Source organism: Phoca vitulina, unplaced genomic scaffold (genome assembly GCF_004348235.1).
Source record: "Phoca vitulina isolate PV1807 unplaced genomic scaffold, GSC_HSeal_1.0 scaffold71, whole genome shotgun sequence".
In the NCBI taxonomy this organism is placed as follows: Eukaryota; Metazoa; Chordata; class Mammalia; order Carnivora; family Phocidae; genus Phoca; species Phoca vitulina.
Window position 1 is genome coordinate 3,031,813 of NW_022589774.1, and position 7,716 is coordinate 3,039,528.

The window sequence follows — 7,716 nt, forward strand, 5'->3', positions numbered from 1 at the left end:
GCTTGCTTTAATTATGATCAAAAGCTGGGAGTTGAGAAATAATCCAGATATTTGTCAAGCACCCACAAAGTTCATGGTACCATATGAGGTCCTTGGAACATAGTGTACAGAGGAGACAGTCGTATTCTTCAAGAGTGTATAATCTAAGAAGAAAGGAAATAAGAACATACAATTACAGTAACTACAAAATGAATAGGTCAAAGACTGCATTTCCAAGTTAGAGAATGAGTTGAATCAATTCAAGTCTTACCAAAATGCTGGTTTGCACAAAAGCATACACAAAAGGAAAGAAAGAAGCCAACTGAGAGCATGATACATTTGACTTAACTTTTTAAAATTAAGGTAAAATTTACGTACAGTGAGATGCATAGATATTAAGTATACAATCCAATGGGTTTTAGCAAAAGTACATACTCGTGTAACAAAATAACAATTATGATACAGAGTATTTCCATCACCCCAGATAGTTCACTAACATCTGTAGGATCTTATATAGTGATAGCCCCTCTTTAATCGCTGATTTTAGTAATTTGTATTTCTTCTCCTTTTTTCTTTTTTTTTTTCTTTTTAAAGATTTTATTTATTTATTTGAGAGAGAATGAGATGGAGAGAGCATGAGAGGGGGGAGGGTCAGAGGGAGAAGCAGACTCCCTGCTGAGCAGGGAGCCCGATGCAGGACTCAATCCCAGGACCCTGGGATCATGACCTGAGCCGAAGGCAGTCGCTTAACCAACTGAGCCACCCAGGCGCCCTCTTCTCCTTTTTTCTTGGTCGGTTTTATTATATCTTTCAAAAATCCAACTTTATTCATTATTCTCTGTTGTTTATATATTTTCTGTTTTATTGATTTCTGCTCTTTATTTTTTTTCCTTGTACTTTTTTTTACTTTAATTTGCTCCTCTTTTTCTAGCTTCTTAAGGTAGAAACTGAAGTCATTGATTTGAGAATTTGCCATTTTCTGACATAAGCATTTTTATTTTTATTTATTTATTTTTTTTTCAAGATTTTATTTATTTATTCATGAGAGACAGAGAGAGAGAGAGGCAGAGGGAGAAGCAGGCTCCCAAGGAGCAGAGAGCCCGATGCGGGACTCGATCCCAGGACTCTGGGACCATGACCTGAGCCGAAGGCAGACGCTTAACCATCTGAGCCACCCAGGCGCCCCCATAAGCATTTTTAAAAAGTAAAACATTTCCTCATAACTTTTTATGTATTTGTTATTGTCATTCAGTTTGAATATTTTCTACTTTCCCCTATGATGTTTCCTGACACATGGCTTATAGAGAAATGAGTTGTTTAATTTCAAAATATTGGGAGTTTCTTTAGGTATTTTTTTTGTTATTAATTTCTAATTTAATTTCATTATGTTTTTTTCTAAATATTTATTTATTTATTTATTTATTTATTTATTTGTCAGAGAGAGAGCGCACAAGCAGGGGGAACAGCAGGCAGAGGGAGAAGCAGGCTCCCCACTGAGCAGGGAGACCAATATGGGACTCGATCCCAGGACCCTGGGACCATGACCTGAGCCGAAGGCAGATGCTTAACAGACTGAGCCACCCAGACATCCCTAATTTCATTATGTTCTGAGGATATAGTCTATAAGATTTCAGCCTTTTGAAATTTATACAGAATTATTTTATGAGCTAGCATATGGTCTGTCTTGGCAACCATTCCATATTCACTTTGAAAGAATTCATATTCTGCAGTTGTTGGGTGAAATATTCTATAAATTTCAATTAACTCAAGTTGATTAACCTATCTTCTATATCCCTATTGATTTTGTCTACTTGTTTTATCCACTTGTTACATTAATTACTGAGAGAGGTATGTTAAAAATTGTGCATCTGTCTCTTTCTCCCTTTTGTTCTGTCAGTTTTGCTTCACATATTTTGAAGTTCTATTATTAGGTTTATAGATACTTAAGAATTTTATATCTTCTTGATGAGTCAATCTTTTCATCATTATAAAATGTTCCCCCTTTATCTCTGGTGATGTTCTTTGAAGTCTACTTTTCACGATATTAATATAATAACAACTACTTTCTTGTGCTTGTTGCCTGCATGATCTATCTTTTCTCCTTCTTTTACTTTGAACAGTGTTTATTTTTAAAGTGTATTCTTCCGTAGACAGCTGCATCCCTCTCTCTCTTCTTTTTAATCCATTCTGATCATCTTATTCTTTTAATTGCAGTATTTAATCCATTTACAGTGAATATAATTATTGATATCATTGAGACTGAGTTTACAATCTTGCTTTTAGTTTTCTATATATCCTGTCTATTATTTCTTCTCTCCCTCCTCTCTTTTTCCTTTTGGCTTAATCAAATTATTTTTAATATTACATTTCAATTCTTCTATTGTTTTTTTAGCAACAAATCTTTGCATTATTTTTAGTGGTTGCTCTAGGAATTACAATATGTACCTTTAACTTACTACAGTTTAATTAGGGTTAATATTGAACACATAAAATTAAAAGAGTATACTGTACAATTCCATTCCTAGCCCTCCATATTTTGTGCCTTTTTTTGTGGAAGGTAGCTATGCTCCCCATTGCTTGGATCCCTTTTTTTGTGATATATTTCATTGTTACTTATGTTGTAAATCCCACTATGAAATGTTACTATTTTTGCTTTAAATAATATGTTTTTAAAAGAAATTAAGCAGTCTAATGTTTACAATTAGAATCACAGAAGGAAAGAAGAGAGTGAATAGAGCAGAAAATACATTTCTTGAAGAAATAATAACTAAAAATTTCAAATTTCAAAATTTTCCAAGCTTTGTGAAAAACATATACTTAGGCACGTATTTATTCAAGAAGCTTAGTGAACCCCAAGTTTGACAAAGACAAGTACACACACACACACACACACAAGCTGGAGAAAAAGAGATACTTTACATACAGAGGAACAATGGTAAGAATGACAGCTAAATTCTCATTAAAAACAATGGAGGCCAGAATACAATGAATATCTCTTAAAGAGCTGAACAGAAAAAAAGAAAAAGCTTTTAGCACAGAATTCTAAATGCAGCAAAAATATCTTTCAAAAATAAGAGTGAAAGCCCAGTTTCCCATATTTGCAGGGTGAAGGATTCAAGCAAATCCATCCACAGATAACAATTATGAAATCTGGACAAAATTTTTTTTAAAAAAACAACTATTTAAAGGCATTCAAAAAAAAAAAAAAACCACGAGAGGGGCACCTGAGTGACTCAGTCGTTAAGCGTCTGCCTTCAGCTCAGGTCATGGTCCCAGGGTCCTGGGATCGAGCCCCACATCGGGCTCTCTGCTCCGCGGGAGGCCTGCTTCTCCCTCTCCCACTCCCCCTGCTTGTGTTCCCTCTCTCGCTGTGTCTCTCTCTGTCAAATAAATAAAATCTTAAAAAAAAAAAAAAACAAGAGAGTTTCCACTTGAAAATCCACAACTGAGGGGCGCCTGGGTGGCTCAGTCAGTTAAGCGTTTGCCTTCAGCTCAGGTGATGATTTTGGAGTCTTGGGATCCAGCCCCACATCAGGCTCCCTGCTCAGCAGGGAGTTTGCTTCTCTTCCTGCCCCTCACCCTGCTCGTGTTCTCTCTCTCTCACTCTCTCTGTCTCTCTCTCTCAAATAAATAAAATCTTTAAAAAATAAATAAATTGGTACAACCATTAAAAAAAAAAAAAAAAGAAAATCCACAGCTGAAATAGGTAAGAATTGTGTCTGTGATGTTTCTGTCATAAAATATTCTCCCAAACTCCATATATCCAGAGGCAGAAAACTAAAGCCTTACTCATTTAGTGTGAGGGGACGGAGTTCAAGACTGAAGGAACAGCTAAAAATTTAGAGATGTAATCCTAAAAGGGCAAAGTGTCAAAACCTGAGTATAAATCTGCCCATATCCCTGGCCAACCACTAGTTTATAATCACATGGGACATACCAATGGAATGTTTTAAACAGTTTTAGTCCAGTCAAGTTAACTGCTTATTAAAATAAAAAACCAACAATCCTTAGAAGAATATAAGAATATCCAGTGTTGGGTGCCTGGGTGGCTCAGTCGGCTGAGCATCCAACTCTTGGTTTCGGCTCAGGTCATGATCTTATGGGTCATGAGATGGAGCTCCATGTCAGGCTCTGCACTCAGTGGGGAGTCTGCTTGAGATTCTCTCCCTCTGCCCTTCCCCCAACTGTGCTCACTCACTCTCTCTCTCAAAAATAAATAAATAAATCTTAAAAAAAAAAAAAAAAAGAATATCCAGTGTTGATAAAATGCATTGTCTATAATATTGTTTTCAATCAAACATTCCTAGCCATACAAAAAAACAAGAAAGCATGACACATTCAGGGAGAAAGGAAATTAATATATAGTGATTCCAAGTGGGCCTAATGTTGTATATAGAAGTCAAAGATTTCAAATCAGCTATTATAAAGAATTAAAATGTGTTCAAAGAACTAAAGGAAACAGTAGTCTCAATGCTCAAACAGATAAAGAATCTCAATAGACATGAAGAAAATATTTTTTAATAAAGAACAAATACAAATTTTAGATTGAAAAGTAGAATAATAGAAATGGAAAGTTCACTACATGGACTCAACTTCACATTTGATCTGGTAGAAGGCAGAATCAGTGAACTTTAAAGAGATCAAAAAAATTATTCAATATGAAGAACAATGAGAAAAAAGATTGAAGCATTTTCAAAAACCTGTCGGACAATGTAATTGGAGTTGCAAAATAAGAGAAGAGAGTGCGGGACAGGAAAAATATTTGATGAGTGATGGTTGAAAATTTCCCAAACTTGGTGGGAAATATTAATTTGCATATTCAATAAGCTCAACAAACCTCCAAAACAGGATAAATGCAGTGAAAACCACAGCTAGTTAGCACACTAGTGTCAAACTGCTAAAAACCACTAACACTGTATGCTAATTATACTGGAATTTAATTAATTAATTAATGTTTAAAATTTCTGAAAACCAAAAGTAAAGAAAAATCTCAAAAACATATATTTAATCTGGTGTCCTTATGGTAGGTAGTAGGAGAGGAAATCCAAGACCAATTACTCCAGTAATGGTTGGAAAGGAGAAGCCTATACATTCATTTTAAGTCTGGTTCTCCTAAGACCAGATGATTAACTTGTACCCATTCTACCTTTATTCCTGTTATGCTTTACATGTCCTGTTATTTAATTTTAGGATTGCTCTGTACATCCTACGACTACTACTCCTTTTTTTTTTTAATTAATTAATTTATTTTAGAGAGGGAGAGAGCATGGGGAGGTGTAGAGGGAGAGAATCTCAAGCAGACCCCATGCCGAGAGAGGGAGCCCAATGACAGGGAGCTCAGTCTCATGACCACGGGACCACAACATGAGCCAAAATCAAGATTCAGACACTTAAAACGACTAAGCCACCCAGGCATCTTACTACTCCTTTTGAATCTATCTCTGTTAGTCAGCTCAGGTTGCTATAACAAAATACCATAGACTGGGTGGCTTAAACAACAGCACATTATTCCTCACAGTTCTGAAGGTGGGGAAGTCTAAGATCAAGGTGCTAGCAGATTTAGTTCCCAGCAAGAGCTCTCTTCCTGGCTTGTAGATGTCTGTCTTCTTGCTGTGTCCTCATGTGGTGGTGAGAAAAAGAACTCTAGTGTCTCGTCCTCTTTTTATAAAGACACTAATCCCATCACAAGGGCCTGCTCTCATGACCTCATCTAAACCTAATTACCACCCAAAGACCACACCTCCAAATACCACCACATTGGGTATTTTGGAGGGACACAAGCATTCAAGCCCTAACGCTATCATTGGTCCTCTTAAAGCAATCAAAACAATTAATCGCTCTGCTACTTTTGATGAAGTTTTGGTTAAATCTTCAGCATTTAAAAAATAAACTCCTTGGACTTCTCTGAAGGCAAACTACTAAATTTTATCTGTTTCTTTGTTTATTTGAGAAACAAGATGCACTTGAAGACTTGAATTTAGGAACAGTGGTAGGAGGAAGGCTGACATCTAACGCAGGACTTTTAGACAGCTGTCAAACATTCCAGATTGGTTCTTTGACTTTCTTTTCATTCTTTTATCTTTTTCTGGATCACTACCTTGGGAGTCAGAATAAGAATATAGTTTAACATAATGTTAGAATGGGTACGGGGGAAAGATGGCGGAGGAGTAGGGGACCCTATTTCAACTGGTCCCCGGAATTGAGCTGGGTATCTACCAGACCACTCTGAGCACCCACGAAACCAGCCTGAGATGTAAGAAGATCTGGATCTCTACAAACAGAATATCGCAGGCGGTGGGTTTTGAGGTAGGAAGCGGGGAGCCGTGATTCCGCGGGCAGATATTGGAGGATAAATGGCAACGGGAGGGTGCCTGACCGTGGGGATCCTACACCGCTGGTGAGCGACAGCCTCGCGCACTGCAGACGGGCACAGACTCGCAGACCGGTAGCGGCAGGGAAAGGACTTTAGGGCAGCCCCCAGGGCAGAAACCCGGAGCGGCAGGGTCACACGCACGAACTGGGAGTGGCTGGCGGTTTTAGAAGCACAAAGGGCAGAGATGTGCCCCGAACTGGAGGCAGGACTGGGGGTGCTGCAGAGGGGCGCACAACTCAGGACGCTGCAGTTTATAGCAACAAGGACAGAAATGGAGATGGTGTGGCCTGGAGAGCTCACTGAAGAACAGACTGTGGTCTCTCTGCTCTGAGGCAGAGGGTTGGAAACGGTCTCTTCTGCTCTGACTCGTGGAAGAGACGCGGAAAGCCACCAGGGAAAGGTGCCAGAGAACAAAAGCCCCAAAAACTGACTCCTGCTGAGCCCATCCCCTGCAACAGGGGCTCAGGGCAACTCCGCCCAAACAGGGTTGCCTGAGTAACAGCGCGGCAGGCCCCTCCCGCAGAAGACAGGCTGGGAAAACAAGAGGCCAGCAACCCTAAGGTCCCAAGAAAACAGGTGCATCTTGCTTGGGTTCTGGTCAATAATTTGGACTCTATACATTCCCTCAAACACCCATCAACAGAGTGAGTAGGAGGAGGAGCCCCCAAAATAGAAAAGACTCAGAGATTATGACTTATGCCACAGATTTACAAATGGATGCAGATATAACCAAGATGTCGGAGATGGAATTCAGTCTAGCAATTGTAAGACAATGGCTAGAATGGAGAAATCACTTAATGGCAACATAGAGTCTCTAAGGGCAGAAATGAAAGCTGAATTGGCAGAACTTAAAAATGCTATCAGTGAGATCCAATCCAATCTAGATAATCTAACAGCTAGGATAACTGAGGCAGAAGAGCGAATAAGCGACCTGGAAGACAATATAATACATAAAAAGGGAAAAGAGGAGGCCAGGAAAAAACAACTCAGAATCTATGAAAATAGAATCAGAGAAATAAGTGACACCATGAAGCGTTCCAATGTCAGAATAATTGGAATCCTGGAGGGAGTGGAGAGAGAGAGAGGACTAGAAGATGTATTTGAGCAAATCGTAGGTGAGAACTTCCCTAATCTGGGGAATGAAACAAACACTCGTGTCCCAGAGGCAGAGAGGACCCCTCCCAAGATCAAGGAAAACAGGCCAACACCTCAGCATGTAATAGTAAAACTTGCAAATCTTAGAACCAAGGAAACCATCTTAAGGGCAGTTAGGGGGAAGAGATTCCTTATGTACAGAGGGAGGAACATCAGAATAATGTCAGACCTATCCACAGAGACCTGGCAAGCCAGAAAGGCCTGGCAAG